The 23,215-nt window shown below is 38.7% G+C and overlaps 1 protein-coding gene across 1 annotated transcript in view; it reads left to right on the top strand.

The window, feature by feature from the left end:
- Positions 1-595: 595 nt before the first annotated feature.
- The window catches only part of LOC109074177 (myelin transcription factor 1-like protein), a 102,241-nt gene continuing 79,621 nt past the window's right edge, over positions 596-23,215 (top strand). Inside the window, exon 1 of the mRNA XM_042774583.1 lies at positions 596-935. The gene's annotated coding sequence lies outside the window, so the exon portion shown is untranslated. The remainder of the gene's footprint in view (positions 936-23,215) is intronic.

Below are 23,215 nucleotides of genomic sequence, written 5' to 3'. Positions count from 1 at the left end.
GTTTTTGCTAATGTTTTTGTGCTAACGTTCCCAAAACGTTAGCACAAAAACGTTATTTAACACCATTTAAGGAACTGTTTTTCTGAAGCATTCTTATTTGGACATTCATCAAAATTTTTAGAACATTACTACTAGCTACTTCTTATAAAACGTTCAGAGAACATTCGAAAAAAAAAAAAACATTCCCATAATATTTGCAAAATTATAAAGATCTTTAAATTTACGTTTTTGCTATAAAACGTTTACAAACAGAAAATTGGAAATTTTGAACGTTCAAAAAAGAAAGTTTTCATAACTTATAGGAACGTTATCAAAACGTATATAAGCTGGGATATCACTTACCAGCCCAACACATGTACTGTGTGGATGTGTGTGGAGCAGATATGGATAGCATCGCTTCTGTCTGGGAGGAGACAGATCTCTGCCGGAGCAGGAGAAGTTGGCTGGCGGGGTTTGTGTGTGAGCTCTGGCTGCTTCTTAAGCCAGTTATCTTACCGCTCCACGATGCTGGTGCTCTGCCAGCGCTCACAGCCCTGACTCTGAGTGAGGACGACATTAATGAGTCCCTCTCTCTTCTGTAGGCTAATGATGGACGTATGCATGAGATACCCTGAAACTAGCCCAAATAAATACAGCACGAACACACACAAACACGCGCGCAACCCTCAGACTGCGAGGCCTTTGGGAGACATTGATGCTGCGAGCAGACAGTCTGCAGCTATACACGCGAACACGCCACACACAGAGCGAGGGAGAGAGATGGAGCAAATTAAGTCCATAATACAGGGAAGGCAAACGCATACTAATCATTCGCCCAACCTCTCGCGCGCGCGCAAACATGCCGTGGCACCAGAAGACCCGATGCTTTATTGTCTCGGCGGATGGATGGGTGGAGGTCTGGGCGCTAAGCTGAGGATGCAGGCATCACGCTGAGGGTAAGCGCTTCACATTTCAGCTCTGACTCACGTACAGCGGCTTCTCTCTCTCTCTCTCTCTCTCTCTCTCTCTCTCTCTCTCTCTCTCTCTCTCTCTCTCTCTCTCTCTCTCTCTCTCTCTCTCTCTCTATGGCAGCCGCGTCCTCGCATCCTTTTTGCTCCGCCTCATTGGTGCTTCCCCATGCCTTGCTCTCTCTCTCAGAGCTCCAGGCCGATTGGTTGCCTGCCTTCAACCTTCAACTGTTATCTGCTCTCTTCCTTCTCCGGCTGTCTCCGCGTCTCTCCTCTCCCTCTGTCTTCCTTCAACTCGTGAAGAATGGTTAGCACACGGGAGGCGAGAGGAACTTTCCAGCGCGAGTGAACAGGAGAACAAGTGCGCAAAAGGAAGGACGCTGGAAAATACAATCAGCAGTGATTGGAAAGTTTGAGAGAAGACAACATTTCCAGACTGGTGGGTCACTCGTGATTTTATTTCTGGCTGGATCACTTTGCAGACATTGCCCTGATTGAAGAGTTGAGCTTGTACAGCGTGTTTATTAGTAGTTACAGCGCAGATGTTACCCTGACTCTTAGAGATGAGCTTCGTGACAGTGACCTAGTGTAATCAGGTTGATTTAGTCATTACATGATGTTATTTTAATAAACTAGTTGCATAAAAATTTAGATTAACAATTTTTTCCCCCACTGGACAAAACATTTTTACAGTGTAATAAAATGATTGTTCAGTATTTTTCTTGTTTTCCAGTACAAATAAATATTCTTAAATCAAGATGCATTTACATGAGAAGGAAAATCTGCCAGAAGACTAAGAAAAATATTAATTTTCCCCCTTTGAATAACGTTTATTTTTCCCACCCCATTGACAGATATTTTTTCTTGTTTTAAGCATAACTTCTTCATTTTATGGATAAATAACAAGACTTAATATCTAAAGTCATTTTGCTTTTCATGTAAATGCAAAACAAACACAAAAAGACTAAAAATCTTTTTTTTTTATGTGAAAGTATGGTGGGATGACTAAATGAGCATGTTCAATGAGTGAAGTTCAGTTGTTCAGAAGATTATTCTTGCATCTGTAGTTTGGTTTTCTGTGAACCCACCACACTTTTCAACTCATTTTCCCCAGTCATTTGTTCTGTATCAGGCACTACTACATTAGTGTTGTACAGCAAGTAGCCGTTTACTTTGTGTTGGCATGCTGCTCAAAGAGTCGATGCTAATGTGGATGTTGTGAGATGTAAACATGTCTCTCAGGTCAAGAGCTGTTGGGCTTGTTCTCTAGAAGCTCTGTGGGCTTGGTTTGTTGTGTGAAATGGCATGGCTCAATGGTCCATATAGTTCTGGGTTGGACTTACTGTACAAAGGCTGTAGTATTTGAAACCTTCATTATTAAGAGAGTTGTAGAGATATCTGTGCACTGCTGGGAAACTTCTGTCTCCTTGAGATGACTGTAAATGAGCTGTATTCAAGAATGAACGCATAGACGTGCCTTCATGAGAAAATGGTTTCATATGTAGTGCCCATATTTGTTTAGACAATTTTCCCCTCATTAAATATGAGCATTCCCTAGCCCAGATAATATATTCTGAGTAACACGTTTGCATTCCATACTTTTAGTATCTTAATAATGTATCAACAAAAAATCTCTGAAATAACATCAGTATAACTGGCTGGTCATGATATTTATAAGAAACTACAAATAATAAACAGTCACCGTTTCTTTCAGTTTTCTCAAAGACTCTTTTTACGTTGCATGATGTAACTCAGTCCAGCACTGTGCTGAACTGAGACAGATTGCACTTTGTTTTGTGTTAATGATCTATATTGTAATACTCACACATTCTACGCTGTGACAATGTAAAGGTGCATCTCAATGAATTAGAATGTCGTGGAAAATTTTATTTATTTCAGTAATTCAACTCAAATTGTGAAACTCGTGTATTAAATAAATTCAGTGCACACAGACTGAAGTAGTTTAAGTCTTTGGTTCTTTTAACTGTGATGATTTTGGCTCACATTTAACAAAAACCCAGCAATTCACAATCTCAACAAATTAGAATAATTCATAAGACCAATAAAAAATAAAATATTTTCAGTGAATTTTTGGCCTTCTGGAAAGTGTGTTCATTTACTGTACATGTACTCAATACTTGGTAGGGGCTCCTTTTGCTTTAATTACTGACTCAATTCGGCGTGGCATGGAGGTGATCAGTGTGTGGCACTGCTGAGGTGGTATGGAAGCCCAGGTTTCTTTGACTGGCCTTCAGCTCATCTGCATTTTTTGATCTCTTGTTTCTCATTTTCCTATTGACAATACCCCATAGATTCTCTCTGGGGTTCAGGTCTGATGAGTTTGCTGGCCAGTCAAGCACATCAACACCATGGTCATTTAAACCAACTTTTTCTGCTTTTGGCAGTGTGGGCAGGTGCCAAATCCTGCTGGAAAATGAAATCAGCATCTTCAAAAAGCTGGTCAGCAGAAGGAAGCATGAAGTGCTCCAAAATTTCTTGGTAAACGGGTGCAGTGATGTTGGTTTTCAAAAAACACAATGGTCCAACACCAGCAGATGACACTGCACCCCAAATCATCACAGACTGTGGAAACTTAACACTGGACTTCAAGCAACTTGGGCTTTGAGCTTCTCCACCCTTCCTCCAGACTCTAGGACCTTGGTTTCCAAATGAAATACAAAACTTGCTCTCATCTGAAAAGAGGACTTTGGACCACTGGGCAACAGTCCAGTTCTTCTTCTCCTTAGTCCAGGTAAGACACCTCTGATGTTGTCTTTGGTTCAGGAGTGGCTTAACAGGAGGAATATGAAAACTGTAGCCAAACTCCTTGACACGTCTGTGTGTGGTGACTCTTGATGCCTTGACCCCAGCCTCAGTCCATTCCTTGTGAAGTTCACTCAAATTCTTGAATGGATTTTGCTTGACAATCCTCATAAGGCTGCAGTTCTCTCAGTTGGTTGTGCATCTTTTTCTTCCACACTTTTTCATTCCACTTAACTTTCTGTTAACATGCTTGGATACAGCACTCTGAATGTCTTTATGTACATACGAGAATGCACAGCCAGCTTCTTTGGCAATGAATGTTTGTGGCTTACCCTCCTTGTGAAGGGTGTCAGTGATTGTCTTCTGGACAACTCTCAGATCAGCAGTCTTCCCCATGATTGTGTAGCCTAGTGAACCAAACTGAGAGACCATTTTGAAGGCTCAGGAAACCTTTGCAGCTGTTTTGAGTTGATTAGCTGATTGGCATGTCACCATATCCTAATTTGTGATAGTGAATTTGTGGGTTTTTGTTAAATGTGAGCCAAAATCATCACAATTAAAAGAACCAAAGACTTAAACTACTTCAGTCTGTGCACTCTAAAAAACGCTGGGTTATTTTTTCAACCCAAATGCTGGGTTGAGAATGCTGGAAAGGACATTGGGTTGTTTTAACCCAGTTTTGGGTTGAAAATTGGTCTTGATGATGACCCAGAGGCGCTGGGTTGGGAACGCGGATGTGAAAGAGAGCACGCACTTCACATTAACATCGGACGACGCTAGTGCGAGAAGCCGCCATTTTCTCAACGTGAAAGAAGCGAGAAGTGAGTGAAAGACATTATGGTAAGTAAAGATTAAAAATGTAAAGTCATCATTCATTGTTTATGTCCGGGAGTATTTTGAGGTTTCATGAAAGGCGGAAATAAAAGAGCTTACATTGAAAAATACGCAGACGCGTTTTTCGCCTCAGAAACGGAGGTCTTAACGGCCTCTTTTACTGAATGGAAGAGGTACTTTTAATATAACGTCCGTGAGTGTCTTATGTCATATTTACATAAAATTTTACAATATCTGCACTTTTTGAGGTGTTAATAGACGGTTATTAACACATTTTCATGTTAATTTGTTATTTTTCGCGGTTAAACTGAATGTAGTTTCCTAAAGAAAACGGCATTGTGTAATAAAGACTAGCATAATTTTTTTGAGACCGTTGAAGTGGTAATTGTTAAAAGTAATGTTTTGCATGTAATATTTCAGACTTGTTGAGCTTGTGTCTTCATTGTGCTCGCTCCGGGAGTTAACTACACAGAAGCCTGCTTTTGTGAGGAGGGGGCGATTTTCTCAGCTTCTTTGGAAGAGACAGAAAGACAGTTTAAGGCAAGTAAACTTCATAATTCCATGTTATCAATTATTATTTTTTCTACTAAGAGTAAAAGAATGTTTGTTTTTTGTTTTTGTAGCGGTTGAAAGCCAGAGACATAGGAGAGCAGCATTCTTTTGAGATTTATGTAAGTTATTTTTAGAAAATAAATGTTTCTGTTGTCTCCTGCCTGTTTACTTCACATTTTGATGCAACAACAGTGTGATTACGTGCACATATTTTATTAAACCCATTGATGTCTATGTTTTTCATTGCAGAACTCAAATCAACTTTGGAGTTGTCTGATTTGGAGAGTCATCATTCTTGGTCTTCCTTTCTTAAAGGAATAGTTCACACAAAAAATAATGTTCATGCCCTCATGTCATCCCAAACCTATAAGACTTTTGTCTGTCTTTAGAAAACAAATGAATATTTAAAATTTTCTCCATTTTTTGTTAATCCATGGAGAGTCTAAATAATCTGTATTTTCAAGCCTCATAAATACAGAGTTATTGTAGAAGTAATCCATTCCGATATTTATATATGAATAAACCTTAAATTAAATGATATAGAACATGTGTTCAGAAGAAAATATTGGTCTCCCAGACTTGCAATGGAGGACAAAAACTAAAAAAATATCTAATATATTTATCTGTGTTCCAAAAATGAGCAGAGTTTGTATGGGTCTGTAATGGAATGGGGTGGGGTAGATTATGTCATTTTTATTTTTTTTTTTTGACTGTGAATTTTAAGTTTGAAGAGCAGCCCTCCATGTACATGAAAATTTGTGAGGTATGTGAATGTCATGTCTGTTTTAATGTTTCAGGTAAAGAAGTAGCTTTCTGAAAGCAATATATTTATTTAAACAATATTACATGCCCTCATACTAGTGCTGCCATTATAGCATTCTAGAGTGCTGTGGTTGACAGAGACATTAAACAACCACACAAAGTGTTGAAATTATAAAACAGGCTATATACCTATCCTTACTGATGCAAATACTCCTCTATCTGAAAATGGATAGTTTGATTAAATGTTTTCTTTTTTCAAATGTGTTTCTCTTTTTAGGCCACTGATGAAGAGCAGGCGGTGACTGGGATGAATGCTGGTCAAAGAAGAGAATGTCCTTTCCTCTTAACTGATGCAACATTGGTTTTAAAGGAGGAGGCTGCCATGGATGATGTAAAAGTTGTCACATGCTGTGCTGATGGGGCTTCATCACGTCTACGTGCTAAAGAGATCATGAAAATTGACAGTGATGCATGATCTGTATTTATGGACTATGAAACAAACTGTAAGTGTATTTGTAAAAACAAAATGTTAAATGCTTGTTCTGTGTTGTTTAGTAGAAATGGAGTTTACACTCTGTCATTCATAAATATGCTCACATTCTTTCACACACACGTGTCTGTTAAATGTTATAATATCAGAGTTAATGTTGTGGTTTATTTGTGTTCTGGAATTTGTCGCTGGCTCTGATGTTTCTATAGTGGTTTAACATGAGCTGTAATTCATTTTGGGTAAATTTAACGGGCTCTTTGGTCTCATTAATCTATTATTTGTTCCAGAGCAAATAGTTTTGGCTGAGGACCACGTCTCATAACTTTATATTTGAATTTAATTTTAATGTTGTATCAGTGCGCTGCCTTTGAACTTTTGACTGCCTACAGCCAAATCACAGCCATGCTGATATAGAGCGATATCACGCAGCGTTTCGTGTGATATTGCTAATATATGGACCTAATTCCCTCCAGTATCATAGTTTTAGCTACTGTTCAAAAAAGTGGTAATTTCTTCTGTTTGAGCTTGAGCTTGAATCAAAACTCAGTGAGGCAATCTGTGATTGAATTCATTCATTCACTCACAGTGACCTGAGCTCCAGGAAAGCCTGTCCCCTGAGAGAAATAGCTGAGATGCCTGAAATGACCTGACACTGTATGCTGCTGTATATTAATATATGTTTTAATTGCTGCAGGTTCATACAGGGAGATATATGTTTAGAATGTGTGTACAGTAAAAGTTCAAATATAAATTCTGTCATTATTTGCTCAGTCGCTTATTCTTTCAAACCCATATGGATTTTTATTAAGAACAACATGGGTCATTTGGTTTAAAAACATATAAATACTCTGTATGTATCAAACTAAGTAGCATTTTGGTTAAGGTTTAAACCAAACCATTTGAGAAAAACTACATTTTGTAAGCAAAGCAAAGTTATAGCAAATGTGTGTTGGTTGTTTCCATAGATATTTTTTGACCAGAACAACCAGAATAGCAACCACAGCTATTCATCTAGCACATCTAATTATTGTTACTGAGTAAATGGATTATTTATTCAGTTTTTTGTACATGCTACAGTACATGGATTTTATCAAAAAATTTAGAATTTCCAGGGAACTATGTAAATTTGGGAGTGCCATATTTAGCTGTATTTAACTATCACTTAAACTTTTGGACTACAATAAAATGGCCTACACTAATACATTTATTTATTTCGGTGGTTCAGATAAATCAAATTGAATAATTCAGTGTCTCAATTACTCAAATATTGCTGAATTCTCATAGTCACTCAGTGACACTGTGTCAGTATTGGCGGAGAATGGGTGACGGAGAAATGGCTGATGTTTATTAGGCATGAAGGCCACATTAGTAATTTCAAACATGATTTCTATGTGTGACGTTCATCCATTCATTCATTCTTTGGAAGCACACCTTCCCCATAATCCACATCAAAACATGATCTATATCTGAATAGCTCAGCCAACTAAAAATAAATTTTGACTTTGGTGCAAGGCTGTATAGGAGAGTGTGGCATATCAAATAGAAAAGTGATTAATAACTGCGCTCACCTACTGGCACAACACGCATCCGCAGGCATTCATCTCGCTGGGCTGCTCACCTGAGAGCACGACAATCATGCGTGTCAGAAACACAGGGATTTGCATGAGTTATGTGCTCTGCAGGCATGTGACAGGACAGCGGTTGGGGACAAGCCGAACTGGCAGCACTAGAGCCGTTCAGTCATTGCTGTTTGGTGTCACATTCAGTGGAAGAGGAGGAAGATTACTGCTGCCTTTCTTTGGGGACTCAAGCTTCCTTTGACTAGGCTTAGTCAAGCACTGCTTTAAGAGAGGATGCTTTCAGTGTGTCCTGATGTTACGCTCTTCTTTAGAGCACTCTGAGAATTGTGTTTGTGTTTGGCTCTGTGCCAGTGGATGTCATTTGGTTTGATTTCACTTGACTGATTAGCTTGACGTCAACAGAGGCTTTGCTTAGTCATGCACTAAATACTGGGTTACACTTTAGTTTAGGGTGATGTTATTATAATGTAACTACACAAATAAGTACTGAATACTACTAACTACATGCACTGACTATGCACTAAAATGTTTTTTTGTTGTTGTTGTTTTTTTGAAGTTGTAAATAAAGATTATTGGAGTACATTTTACAAGTTTATGTTTTTTTGCTTATAAAATTCCATGCTTAATTCAGTGTTCTATCTATCTATCTATCTATCTATCTATCTATCTATCTATCTATCTTGCCATTTTGTCACACTAAAACAATGGGTAACCATATCAATAGCCGGGACAAAATATGTGAAAATGTGCATTAAGACTAGAGCACCCTCACTAATTTCAGAAGCACCCTCAGTGATTATTTCTGGAACCAGGTTGATATGCTTTTATTGCAAAACTATATACAAAAACAGCAAAATACAAATGCACTAAACAAAATAATTGAATAAATGTATATTTGTAATTTAAGCATTTAACTAAAATAAGCAGGCTAATAATTAAAATACATAACTAGAGAAGGCTGACTATATTCAGCTTGCTTCCATTTAGTGAGAAAAGCCTACTCCTCACCTGAATTAGAAAAAAAGCTCTTCTAGTCTTCAGTGATGTGAAGACAACATTTCAGCGTACATGCAATATCTGAGCGTGAGCAAAGCCAATTCATAAAATAACAATAATGTATATTTAAAAGCACACATCCAGTTTTGTGAGTGAAGGAAAAGTTCACTTGCGAGTGGAGAGATTCGTCCTTGCGCATTACATGGATCACGTAACATTATGCACGCTCGATATTTGTCATATATCACGTTATTGAAACCACCTAAAACTAAGTTTAAAGAGGAGAAGAAAGCGGCCCTAGGCAGCTGTACATGCCAGGATCCACCACTGTCAGATGCAGTTAGAAATTTACTAAAAACAAGCCTATCGCAAGACATCTGGTAGGGGGGACACCATGTAGACACACCCCTGTCTATACATAAAGATACATTTGCATTAGTTTTTTTTATATCCATACAGTATTTTGTTCTAATGACACAAATAATCTCAAGCTTTACGGGTTTTACATGATTATTTGTTACTTTTGTAGTGTGGGAATGGTGAAGTGTACATTTCCACATGTGCCCTCCAAATAAACTCACAGCCTAATAAGTTTATACATAAAGAAATTAATTTATTCCATCGACTCTAGGCAAGACATCAAGTTTGCTACTTCTTCTCACCACTGGTTCCTGATATATTTAGAGGGCAATTACAATCAATCCTGTGTTGTTTCAAACAATAGTACAATGGCAAGCGCGACAAGTATAAATGCCTTTGTCTGTTTAAAGAGATCCGTGTGGAGGCTCAGGCTGCGGAGCCAGGGTAAAGTATAAACAAGGCTTTACCCACCACCGCTGACCACCATGAGGTCAGGTGTACGTGGCGTAAGGGAGCCGATCTTGCCTTAAGTGACGGGACAAAAAGGTAAACAGTAATGGCGGCGCCCATGAACTGAATAAGCCAGTTGGAATAAAAACAACAAAATACTCCGGTATGTCGGACTGGGAGGCTTTTCATGCCCAATTTGAGTTATTCGATCATACTTATGCTTGGTCAGAGGAACAGAAAGCCCTTCAGCTCGCTTTTTGCCTGACAGATGATGCACTTTCATGTTTATTGCAGCACCAAGTTCCTGGGTGTGCACAACACAGAGGACCTCTCCACACCGCACTGGCCAAGAAAGCACAGCAATGTCTCTACTTCCTCCTCAAAATGAGAAGAGCAAGAGCCCCGGCCCCCATCATGTGCACCTTCTACAGAGGCACCATTGAGAGCATCCTGACTAGCTGCATCACTGTGTGGTATGGTGCCTGCAACGCATCCTGCCGGAAGTGTAGTGAGAGCAGCTGAGAAGATCATTGGCGTCTCCCTCCCCTCCCTCCAGGACGAACCCGTCTCACCCGTAAAGCCCTCTGAATCGCATGTGATCCCACCTACCCGTCACACAGCTTCTTCAGTCTGCTGCCATCAGGGAGGAGACTGCGGAGTCTCCAGGCCAGGACCAGCAGACTGAAGGACAGCTTCATTCATCAGGCTGTCAGGAAGCTGAACTCCCTCCTGACCTTGCCCCACCTCCCCTCTTTTTCCCCATGCACCACTGAACTATGAACCTCAGTCCCCATATATCCCATATATCAGCGGCCAAGATGCATGCCCTTAGGATGGTAGGAGGCTGTGGGGCAGGCACTGCTGAAGATGCAGCAAGCAACTACTGGGCATCTCCAGTAGTTATGGTCCTGAAGAAGGGGGTGAGTGGTGCTTTTGCATTGATTACAGGAGGCTCAACGAAGTGACATCGAAAGACTTTTACCTTCTCCCACATGTAGACAAATGTTTGGAACTTGTGGCTGGTGCTCACTTGTTTTCATCACTGGACTTGAGGAGTGGGTACTGACCATTGCCACTGAAACCAGAAGCTCTATCCAAGACTGCTTTCTGCACTGTGGCAATTTAAAGTCCTCTGTTTTGGTCTTTGCAATGCGCCAGCCACATTTGAACACTTAATGGAGAGGGAAATGGACGGCATTCCGCAACAGCAGTGTCTGGTATTTTTGGATGACATACTTGCACATGGAGGCTCATTCCATTCAGCTATCACAGCCTTGAGAGCAGTGTTGTAGAAAATCAGATTGGTGGGTCTGAAGTTACATCCCAATAAATGCAGACTGTTGAGCAGGGAGGTGACCTTCTTGGGGCACCATATAGGTAGTAAGGGGACTGGCACGAAGTACAAGGTGAGAGCTGCACGGGAGTGGCCTGTTCCGGCAAGTCAAAGAGAGTTAAAAAGCTTTCTAGGTTTGGCATCCTATTACAGGAAGTTTGTACAGGGTTTTTTCCTGGTTATTACCACTCCTTCATACAAGCTCCTGCAGAAGGATCAGTGCTTTGTCTGGTCAGAGAGCTGTCAAAATGCTTTTGATACACTAAAACAGAGATCCTCAGAGATCCCCTGGCCCACGAAATTCAGTTTCCTGCAGAGTTTAGCTCTAAACCTGATAAAAAACACCTAAGCATGCTAATCAATGTCTTCAGGATCATTAGAAAATCACAGGTTGGTAAGTTTGATCAAGGTTGGAACTAAACTCTGCAGTGCATTGGCGCTCTAGGGCAAGATTTGAGTAGCTCTAAAACAAGCCCTGGTGAATGCCCCTATTCTGGCACCTCTTGATCCCCAACTGCCATTCGTTCTGGACACTGACTCAAGTGGGGATGGAATAGGTGCAGTCTTGTCCTAAGTGTGGCCAGATGAAGAGTAGTGGCATATAACAGCAAAGTGCTCAGCAAGGTAGAAAAGAGGTATTGTGTTACAAGGCAAGAGCTGTTGGCCGCAATCTTTGCCATCAGACATTTCAAGTACTATTTGTGCAGTTGGTATTTCACCATATGCTCTGACCATGCCTCCTTGCAGTGGCTGAGGACATTCAAGGAATCAGAGGGCCAGGTGGCTCATTGGCTTGAGGAATTTCAGAGTTATGAGTTCACTGTAACACATCGTGTAGGGGAACGGGATGGCAATGCAGACACCCTGTCATGACAGCCATGTAGTATGAAGAATTGCAAGTATTGTGAGTGCAGAGAAGCCATAGAGTTTTAGCTAAGTCAGGAGGTAGATGGAAGCGATGGGCCAGAATTGGTCTGCAGGGAGCTATAAGAAATCTGCTGGGTCTGGCTATTATGGGGTCACAAAGACACTTTGACGTCTGTGTCAGGTCTTCTAATGGGGATGGTTGAGGCATGATGTGAAGGTCGCAGCGTTGTGAAGGCTGCAAGATCAGTCTAGGGCCCAGCTGCAGCAGTTTCTGGTGGGGGAGCCGATGCATTGGGTTTTGTTTTGACCGCTATGGTTTACTTTAAGAAATGACCTGAGGTCTTTGCACTGGCTGACCAGGAGGCTCAGACAGTTGCCAGTGCCTTAGTGGAGGACATGTTTGGTAGATTTGGGGTTCCACAGAGTATCCATAGTGATCGAAGCAGAAACTTTGAGTTCAGGGTAATCTCTTCTATGTGTGGGCATTTGGGAATCAACAAGATCCGCACCACCCCACTCCACCTTCAAAGCGATGGGCTCATGGAGTGATTCAACAGCATGCTAGCTGAACAGTTGTCCATCTTAACATCCACTCATCAACACGATTGGGACACACATCTGCCTCTGGTATTAATGGCATGTTGCTGTGTTATTTGGGAATCTACTTCCTGCACACTAGCCCTGCTCATGTTGAGTAGGGAAATTAGTATCCCTGCAGAGATGGCCTTTGGTCAGCCCTCAGATGATCCACCTCTTCCTGCCTGACCTGAATATTCTAGACAGCTCCAGGATGGCTTGAAATTTGGGGTGGGAGCGCTAGTTTGGGTTTACAGCCTAGGGAGGTGCCTAAAGCTGGACAGCCACTAGGTGGGACCATGCCCAATATTGGAAAAGTTGGGGGAGGTTGTGTATCATGTGCAGTTGCCTCCTCGGGGGCTTAAAGTGGTACTGCATAGGGATAGGCTAGCCCCTTACCGGGATACCACAACACAGCAGTTGACTTCGCTTCAAGACATCTCTCAGGTTGATAGTTCGCAGGGCTCAGAGAAAAGTCTAAACTCACATAACCCTCAGGGGACATCCAAAGAGTAGCACCCCAGTCAGATTTAGAGACTTTTTCGCCTTGGGGTCGAGTACTTCAGTAAAAGGGGGGTAGTGTTCAGAATGATGTTGTGTTGTTGATAACAATGTGTTTAATGTTAATGTTCCACTTTCTCAATTTTTGTATTGGAAACTGTTATTGGATGTTCAAGTGAATATGGAAAAAGTCTCCACCCCGTGGTGTTTGTATAAGGGGAAGCTGAGAGAAGGAGGTCAGAAGATTGCCTCACTGGTTCAAGTGTGGTTCTCTTTCAAGTTGAGGTGTGTACGGTGTGGGTTGTGGCAGATAACAGCCCAAATAAACCTCCCTTTCCATCAAAAATGCCTTATTATTGTCTGAGAACGCTAGAATATTGTCAGCCACCACATATAACCACATACACCACTTTTAAACATTTTTCTGCTTATTTCGATGTCTTTTATGCTTTTTGTTTACAAAGAGTAGGGATTATTGGCCTATTAATGACTAAAACCAAAGCTCCACAATGAACATATAATCTCATTAATTTAAAATTCACGTTCTAATATCATTCAAAATAAGATTGACTATATTGTTTTACACTTTTACTGAGTACGTTTGTGGACTGTAGTGTTGAATGTTATTTGACTCCATATGATTTACTGCTTGTGTTTTTTACCATGTCTACATAACCCTAAAAAGCATCAACTAAATGAATACATGTAATTGTAATATTAAAAACATTATGCTAGTCAGAATAAGTTAATGATTATCAATTGTGAAGATGGTGCTGATAATGATATGTAGACACTTTTTGATATATGCTTCTATCGCTTGATAATCAAATGGTGAGAGAGAATCACATTACCATTTTCTTTCATTATTACTTCTAAGGTACAGCAAGCCTTTGAGCTCATTTGCATTAGCTGATTGTTAACAGTTTGTTGCCAGTCATACCCATAAGTTGTAGAACTTGTCACAGGCTATATAAATATGGCTTTGGCTCAGTTTAAATGAGCTGCTTGTGCAGGGTTTGAGCTATAAAGATGTTGGCAGCATGTGAACTCATGTGAAAAATCATGTGACCACAAATATCACCAACATCATGAGGGTGTCATGCTGTCAACAACTCCGTTCCTGCTGGCATGGCTCACTGTGACAGCTTCCATAAATATTCCAGTTAGATACTTTGGATATAATGTACATAGATAGCTATGTTTTCAAGTGAACATTTAACCCATCCATCCATCAGCCAGTGCCATTCTTTGTGGATGTAAGATTGGAAAAGCAGTCAGAAAATCCCTGGAAATGCTAATTCAAGACTTCCCGCTGGATTTTTAACCTCTGCCTTTGAATGTTAATGGCATTCAGTGCATGTCTGCCAATGGAGAGAAGCGTTTGAGATGAAACATTATGGAGGCAAAAATAGTCCACCCCACACATGGCTAAGAAGAGCAGAGCGATATTGGAAAATGATTACAAAACAGCCATCCATAATTCATCAAGCATATTGGTGAGGGCGCAGAACTCTTATTATGGCTGCTCTTTAAATCATATTTGTCGGTTTTGATCACTGTAAAGTCTTCTAGTCACATGACTGAAATATTGGGCAAATGTTACACTGTCTAATGGATAACTGATTAAGACAAGTGATGCCAATGGGACTGAATGTGTAATAGCTAAAGGTAAGAGTACAATCATGATTCGAAGGTTGTTTCAGAGCGGATTTTCTCACCTCATTCTTGCTCAAATTGTTGGATTTGACTTTGATCAATGCACATAGCAAACAGTAATCAGGGATCATAATTATAAGTTATTGCCATCATTAAGAAACAATGCTTTTTTATTTTTTTAAAAAAAAGAAAATAAAACAATAGATTAGTAGTCAACAACTGGGGTTACAAATTATTAACTATATTAAGCCCAATTCTAAATGTGTGGTTACAAATAGCTACCAATAGGTAATTTATCATTACAAATTCTAAGCCAAATCATAAAGAATAAATAAATAATAAATATCAATAACCCATGACACTTCTCTTTTTGCCTGAAAAAGATTGAGTTCAGCAACTGCTTAAGTAGCAAATATCATTGCATCACCGTACATTATACTCAAGAAAAGTAAAAGTGGATTGCTGCGATTTACCAGTAACAAAGTTGAACTCTCTGAGGCCAATATAACTGTGAAAAAAATAAAATAAAATAAAAAACTGATGAAAACTGTAAGAAACTTCTGTTTGAATCATATTGTAAAAATAATAAATGATCTTCAAGCTTCAAGCTGTTATTTTTAATGGGAAATTTCAAATCATCATAAAATAATTTCAAAGAGAAAATTTGGCAACCAATGACCAAACCTGCTTATTTGGTTGGTTGGAGACTTGATACACTTCAGTGTAGCAATGTGATAATGTTTTTGGTTTTCAAAGAAAAATGTTGAAATACTGAGCTTTTTATAAAAAATGTGAGAGCATCACAAAACTTTATGACAGACAAATATTCTTTAAGTAAAGCTGTCAGAGAAAAATGCTCATGCAATTTTGACTATTCAGGAGAATGAAAAGCTAAAATGGAGAGATCTGTCAGCCAACAAATGAAGCACACTTATTGTTGATTGCATCTCTTTTCATTGTAAGAAAACTTTTTTGTGTGTCAAAAGTACTCACCTATTTATAAGTGCAATTACTTTGAGCTATTGATTTCTTTCGTCTCTGCTCTTTAGGCTTTCAGAACACCTTGATAGCTCATTTTGACATTCATAAAATCAATCAATCAAGTGCACTGCCTGTACTGTTGGCAGGCAAGCTTGAGGTTGGCCCCCAAATATAACCCTTTCGATTTTCAGAAAAGCTATGAAAAGAAGACCACCATCTCAAAACATGCCAACCAGTATTGAAGGGTTTTTTATAAAAAAAATCAGTATTAAAATATATGTAACAAAATCTGTCTTTGTGTCTTTGTTGGTTGCATGATTTAGGCTACAAACAAGATGCCAGTGATTGGCTTAATGTATAGCAAGCTTGAGGTCCTGTTGTACATAATGTATGATTCTCTGAGCACATTAACTGCAAAAGCACTCTTTCTAAATTCTGAACACAGATTTATACTTTGTAGGTGAATACAACCTAATCTTAAACAGTTATTCACTGTGGTTATATATCACAGAATATTAATGATGTGATGTGTAGCCAAGTATGGTGGGCCATATTCGGAAATTGTGCTCTACATTTAACCTATCCAAGTGCACACACACATACACATACACACACACACACCGAAAATACACCCGGAGAAGTGGGAAGCAGTTTTGGGCTCGTTACTCAAAAAATGTATTACTCGTTACTGGTTACTCCTTTCAAAGTATTATTATTACTTTACTTTCTGACAACAGTAACTAGTTACACTACTACTGTAGTTACATTACTTTTCCTTCACACCCACAGCTGTAACTGTGTATCTTCCACATAAAATTATTTTAAAATGTTTCTAACTATATATTTCTGCCTCATCATTTGACCAAATCCACAATTTCTCTGTTACCCATATATGATTTTATTTCATGAAGTATTTTATCAAAAGAAATCAAAAGTTCATAAGATTTTTAATTATAATAATATGATTTATATGGGGATCAGAGGGATGTGGGTGGGCAAGCCATGTAATACCAGAGTAAAGTAATTCCACAACTTGCACATCTGTGTTCAGATCAGCTTTTCTCCTGACAAAATCAAAATCACATGACTTCAACGTCATCACCATTAAGCATCCAAGAACTCTTTCAGTCTTTACATTAAAATAATAATAATAATAATAATAATAATAATAATAATAATAATAATAATAATAATAATAATAATAATAATAAAATCTGACTGACAGTCATTTTTGACCTCTGGTGGTTGGGCTATTAAAGGTAGTATTATAAAACAATGACATGTTAGCATGCACAAAGCATTATCATACATTTATCAATTACTAAGACAAGTGTACATAGAGAGGTGTGCAGAGAATTGTAAGACCAAGAGACAAAAGTGGGTCCCAGGGGCGCTTTTGTCAGCAGTTTTGTGTAGAGGCGAGTTAGACCCCCAGATGCATGCTGGAATTGCCCTACTTCCACAAGCTACTTCTGCTTATTGTCTGTTCTGGATTTACTAAGCACTGAGCCAACAACATTTACAAATTAGCCAATATTTTACCCACTTTTCTTTATTCTTTTGGTCTATTATGGTGGTATATTTCTGGAAACTCAGCTATTTTTCTTGAAGTTAATTTGTAAGGTCTTTTTCCTTCAATAAAAACACGCATGAGGCATTAGAAAACACAAATAATGTTGCTTGGTTTAGTGGTCTGTTTGAAAGCAGAGGAAGGTGCTGCCCGCATCTTGCTCTGACCTATTTTTTACAGCCCTGCCCAACACTTGCTGTATGGAGCTCCAAAATAGCTCAGTGAGAAAAGTGGTGCAAGCATTTCTATCTTGCATAACAGGCTGATCATTCTTTTGGCCAACCAAGGCACAGAGAAATAGTGCCGTGTACACTGAGAGTAACACAAGCAGGCGGATAATTGTATCAGGACGTTTCAGACTGTTGTAGTGCCACATTTTCACCAAGTGCTGTGAGGCTGGGAGGGGTTTTGTCAAACCCTCTCTTTTTGACATTCCAAGTAATGCTAGTATGCGAAAGCTTATTGCATTCACACCATATATGTGTGAAATCTAACAGCACTGTTTAAGGGGCTAGCTTTTTGTAGAGTACATCAAAGCCTTAAAAAATGTAAAATAGTCATTTTAGGTTCTATGATTACACAACATGCTATCATGAGCAAATGCTGATCTCTGTTTTCGCCTCATTTCACAGGATTCTGTAAAGTTGGTTATCATTTAACCTTATTTCTGTGGATTTCATAGCCTTCAGGTATTTTTTACCTACTATTTTGCTATATTCTTATATATTCATTTCTGTTTTATAATATTTTGGTTGTGCATCCATTAAGAAGTTCTATGGGAACACATATAGTATCTGTCTTAACTAGGTGTGGGAAGGTGTGGGAAGCATAACCAAAATCTTATATCAAGGTATGTGTAATTTTAAACTACCGTCCGGTAGGTTGTGGCTGGTTGTGGTATTTTTTTTTTTTTTTTTTTTTATGTTTTTGAACAAAGTCTATTCTGCTCACCAAGGCTGCATTTATGTGACAGTAAAATTGTGAAATATTATTAGAATTTAAAATAGCTGTTTTCTATGTGAATATCTGTTAAATGTAATTTATTCCTGTGATCAAATCTGATTTTTCAGCATCCTTGCTCTAGTCTTCAGTGTCACATGATCCTTCAGAAATCATTCTAATATGCTGATTTGCTGCTTAAGAAACATTTCCGATTATTACCAATGTTGACAGTTCATATTTTGTGGAAACCATTTTTTTCAGGTTTCTTTGATAAATAGATATAGAAGAGCATTTATTTGAAATAGAAATCTTTTGTAAAATTATAAATGTCTTTACTGTTAGTTTCGATCAGTTTAATGTATTCTTGCTGAGTAAAAGTAATACTTTAATACATCTCAGCTGATTATTTTCATGATGGATGCAGAACAAAAGAAGCCATTTTTGAAGTCATTATACAAACGTTCTCGGTTGAGTACTAAAGTAATTAAAAGCTTCTGCATGGACTAAAGCCAGATTTACAGTGACACAGCTGCTTCACATCCTGATAAATGTTCATGTCCATGTTTTCTCTCTTGCTCATGGTTAACAGTTCCTCTGCATGAATAATTCATAAAGCTATTGCCAACGAAAGCGTTAGGGCTGTTGTCTTACTCCTTCTCTATATTCTTTTTTATATAACATGAGAATATCTGTAGCACTATTTGGATGGAACACATTTTCTAAACCCACAATAATTAACAAAAACTACACATCAACGCTTTGGTGTTCTACCTGTATGTAAACAGGTATACAATTGCCACATTTTTACAGCTAAAAAATGTAAAATATTTACCAATCTTTTATGTGATTAAGATATTTGTATTAATGCATTTTTTCATTTTTCAGATCATTTTATTCAGGGCTGCCAACTCACATGCATTCATCATGAGACTCATGCAATTGACATCGTTCTCATGCTCTCACGTCACACGTCCATTTTCTCACACATTTTTTTTTTTTTTTTTATAGGACTAGAGATACAGATTGTATCAAAGAAGCTTTACAGTGTCAAACAGGAAAGTAGTTTGTCAATAATGCTAGAGGACAATAACAAACAGTCAATTTTTTCAGTTAAGGTCAGTTCATTGATGATTCAGTGATGTATCATCCAGTTCAGCTCTCTTCCAGTAGTGTCTGTGCAATCAAGCTGGCAATATTGCCAGAAATTAAGCGTCCCCAATTAAGCAAGCCAAAGGTGACAGTGGCAAGGAACCAAAACTCCATCGGTGACAGAAATGGAGAAAAACCTTGGGAGAAACCAGGCTCAGTTGAGGGGCAGTTCTCCTCTGGCCAGACAAAACCAGCATGGTGTGGTTTAATTCCAGGCTGTAACGCAGGTCAGATTGTGGAGAGGACTTGTCTGGTTCCCTCGTGATCTTGTGCTGATAGTCGTCGTCGTGATGAGGTCTTCACAGGAGATCTCTCTCTAGGGCTTATCTAGTTGACATGGTGTCCTCTGACATTCAGGGCTGTAGAGGTCGTCTCTAGGTGCTGATCAACCATCTGGTCTGGATACAGACTGGATCTGCATTTAAAAGCACTCTCGGTTTAATCTGTAATAATAAGGCATTGGAAAAACAGATTTGGCAACCTCTCCAGTGCGTGTTCATGTTTGTGCTCTGAAGAGCACTAAAGATTGTATTCACAACATGTTTTGTAGCGTTGAACAATGTAGCCATTCACAAACATATCTGTTGATTTCTTGAACACCCCTGATTGGCTATTGCGTTCAAGTTAGTTGGATTTCACTCATCGCAAATGGCCCATCAACTGTAAATTGTTAATTGCTGAATATTATCCAGATTATTATTCCGATCCACTCTGTGAAGGCGCGCATTTTTCATTCAAACACACCTCACCAGAAACACGGCATGTCGCAATCTGTGATGAAGCAGGCGAGAGCCAATGAGTGTTCAATTTTCCTGCCGTAAGACAATGCTGTATTCTTCGAAATGAGTTGGCAGCAGAAATCACACATCAGAACAGAACAAAATATTATAATTTCATATTAGGTAAATTTGTAAACTTCATTTAATAATGCAGTTGAAAACATAATGCCATTCATTTGACAACTGAATAAAATATAATACAATGTTAATGCCGAGATTTCAGTATTTATAAGGATTCATTTGTAAGTCTGTAAAGTTGTTCATACGTAAATAATTTACATTGTAGGTGTCGTCAATACGTCAGTATTGTATGTTTTAGTGTCTGTGCAAATGTAAGTAAATGTACGTTTTGTAGAACCATATTTTACAAAAAAAAATAAAAATACATACAAATTCTCATGAGATCACTTTGCAGCACATGACATGCATCTTTTAAATATAAATGTACCTCACCTCAGTGAACAGCAGTCCTATCTGAATAGGTCTTGTTTGATATGTGCAAACTGTGGCCATGTCTGTGCATTAGCTCTTTACTGTTGGTGTTGGTGTTGTTCAGCTCACTGGTTTGTGGTTGAAGGGTTGTTTTAAGCGTGAAGGACACTAGAATCTGTCATGCCTGGCAGGCGGCCCTCTCTGGATACATCTGTCTGAGTGCTGCAGATCCTCTCAGGATGTGTGCCCTGCTGCTGTGGGCTATATCATCTCAAAGAGTCAATGTGGATATGTTTGAGACTCCATTGTGACTATAGAACAGGCAAAATCAGGGGATTTCATTTCCAAATCTCTGACATTCATAAGCTTGCAAACCGCTGATCCACATCTGTGCAAGCCAACCCATCATACAGCTGCTGTGCATGTAGGGGAACTGTGTGAATGATAACTGACACAACGTTTCAGCATCTAATGGAATGTGAGGTGTATAGTGTGGATCTATGGGATGTTTTTATTTTACTTGTTTTATAATAGTTTAGAAAATGGTTCTCTGATCACTTAAAGATCAGCAAGTAACAGGACACATCTCCTCAACAAGACACATTATTTTAGGAATCGTTTATGTCCGGAGCATAAACTGTGCTGAACGAGTTATACACTGATGCTTAATACTAAAAGCACTATTAGATTAGCATAAGAGTGTATTTTATACAACAGGTCAATAAACAAGAGATTAATATTGAGTTACTTACATTTTGAACACAATATTGCCAGCTACTTCATCTGTTATGGCTCTGCCCAACATCTCCTCCAACCAAATCCCTGAAATACAACCCATCAGAGCGTATACTACAATTGCGCCCCTATCGGCAACAGGAGACTTTAATATTAATGCTTTGTACTCTTTTATCTACATCATAATTCGGGTTTTCGTATAGCTCAGTTGGTAGAGCATCGCATTATACAACATACGACATTTTACATAAAATGTATATGCACTATAAAATATGATTTTGCATGATTTCTATTAGGGTAGGTTTAGAGGCAGGGTTAGGTGTGGTCATTCCTATAAATTTATATGAATTAGCCCCCTAGTAAAATATGTACAAATTGCTGTGAGATCGGATTAGACCATATAAAAAGTCCACAACTTGCATTTAAATAAACACGCATTTTGATTGGTAATGGCAGTCATAGGTGCTTGCACAAACAACCTATAGGGTCGTTTTTTTTGTTGGAGGACAGTCTGCTCTGCCAACAAATAATAGTTCCAAATAAAGCTGTTGCAACACTGAACAACACACAGTGGTTGTGTTTTGTTCCTTTATGATTCAGCATTTTGGAAAAAGTGGTTGAGTAAATGATACAATGATTTGTTTACAAAAACAGCCACTTGTTTTATTCCTGAATGCATAAATTGTTTTTGAACAGATCAGTTAAGTGAATGATTCATGTCTCAACCCAATCTCATGTGAAAATATAACTAATCTCATGAAGAGGCGAATTCATATGAATTCATATGATTTTTAGAAAAAAGTAACATGAAGGTCCACCCTTAACATCATCTCTAAACATAACCATCACTGGAGTGTAAGCAGATCATACAAAACTCTATAAATGAGATCATATTAATGTATACAAATAAGCCACCAATTTGCCAAAACATAAAACAGCTGTGAGTTTCACAACGTTTGTTGTCTTGGTGCATCACAGTAAATGCGGCTGTACGTGAACTCCATCTCAGCAAGCCCTGTGAGTTTGGGTGACTTAAAAAAACAACACCCATCAAACATCTAACCAAACTAATAAGAATCGTTAATGCATTTGTTATGCCACAAAAGAGAAGCTTTAAATACTCCCTGCATTAGGAAACAAAACATGCAAATGTCTTTATCGTTAAGAAGGGAATGCAGCTTGTGAATGACTGTATGGGAACACTTTTTGAGGGGGTGTCTGTGCCTCAGCACTGATGAAAGGCTAAAAAAAAAGCCAATCCCTTGGCTAATGTTAGAAGGCCCAGTGCTGTTGTTCTTTTGGAATGTTGCTCAACCAATCAAATCAAGTCTCTGTTGTATTAATAGTCTTAAAGGGGTAGTTCACCCAAAATGAAAATTTGTTCATATTGTTACATGTATGATTTTCTTTCTTCTGTTGAACAAGAAGGAAGATATTTTGAAGATGTTATTAACCAAACAGTTGCTGGTAGCCATTGACTTCCATAGTATTTTTTTTTTTTTTTTTTTTATTATTATTATTATTATTATTATTATTATTATTCATTCAATGGAAGTCAGTGGCTTCCAGCGACTGGTTACCAACGTTCGTCAAAATATCTTTTTTTGTATTCAGCTGAAGAAGTTTGGAACAACTTGAGGGTGAGTAAATGATGACAGAATTTTCAGTTTTGGGTGAAGTACCCCTTGAAGGGTTTGTATGATCAATGGGGATGCTTCCTTTGTAAAATTAATATATGATATGTTAAACAAATAAAATTAACATCCAGTATCATGTTGTTGTTTTCAGAATGTGAATTATGAGAAGCTGATTTGTTTCATGTGCAGATCATGAATGATGGTTCCTGTAGTGTGGAGGCATGTCATGTATTCTCTCTCCTGCACACATGCATTAACATGGCTGCCTGCTCCCGCTGTGATGGGGTGATGGTTGCTGTGGCCCCGCCCCCTGTGCTGCTGGT

The sequence above is a fragment of the Cyprinus carpio genome, chromosome A17 (assembly GCF_018340385.1).
Source record: "Cyprinus carpio isolate SPL01 chromosome A17, ASM1834038v1, whole genome shotgun sequence".
In the NCBI taxonomy this organism is placed as follows: domain Eukaryota; kingdom Metazoa; phylum Chordata; class Actinopteri; order Cypriniformes; family Cyprinidae; genus Cyprinus; species Cyprinus carpio.
The sequence above is the reverse complement of the archived record's forward strand: the minus strand, read 5'-3'. Positions and strand labels throughout refer to the sequence as shown.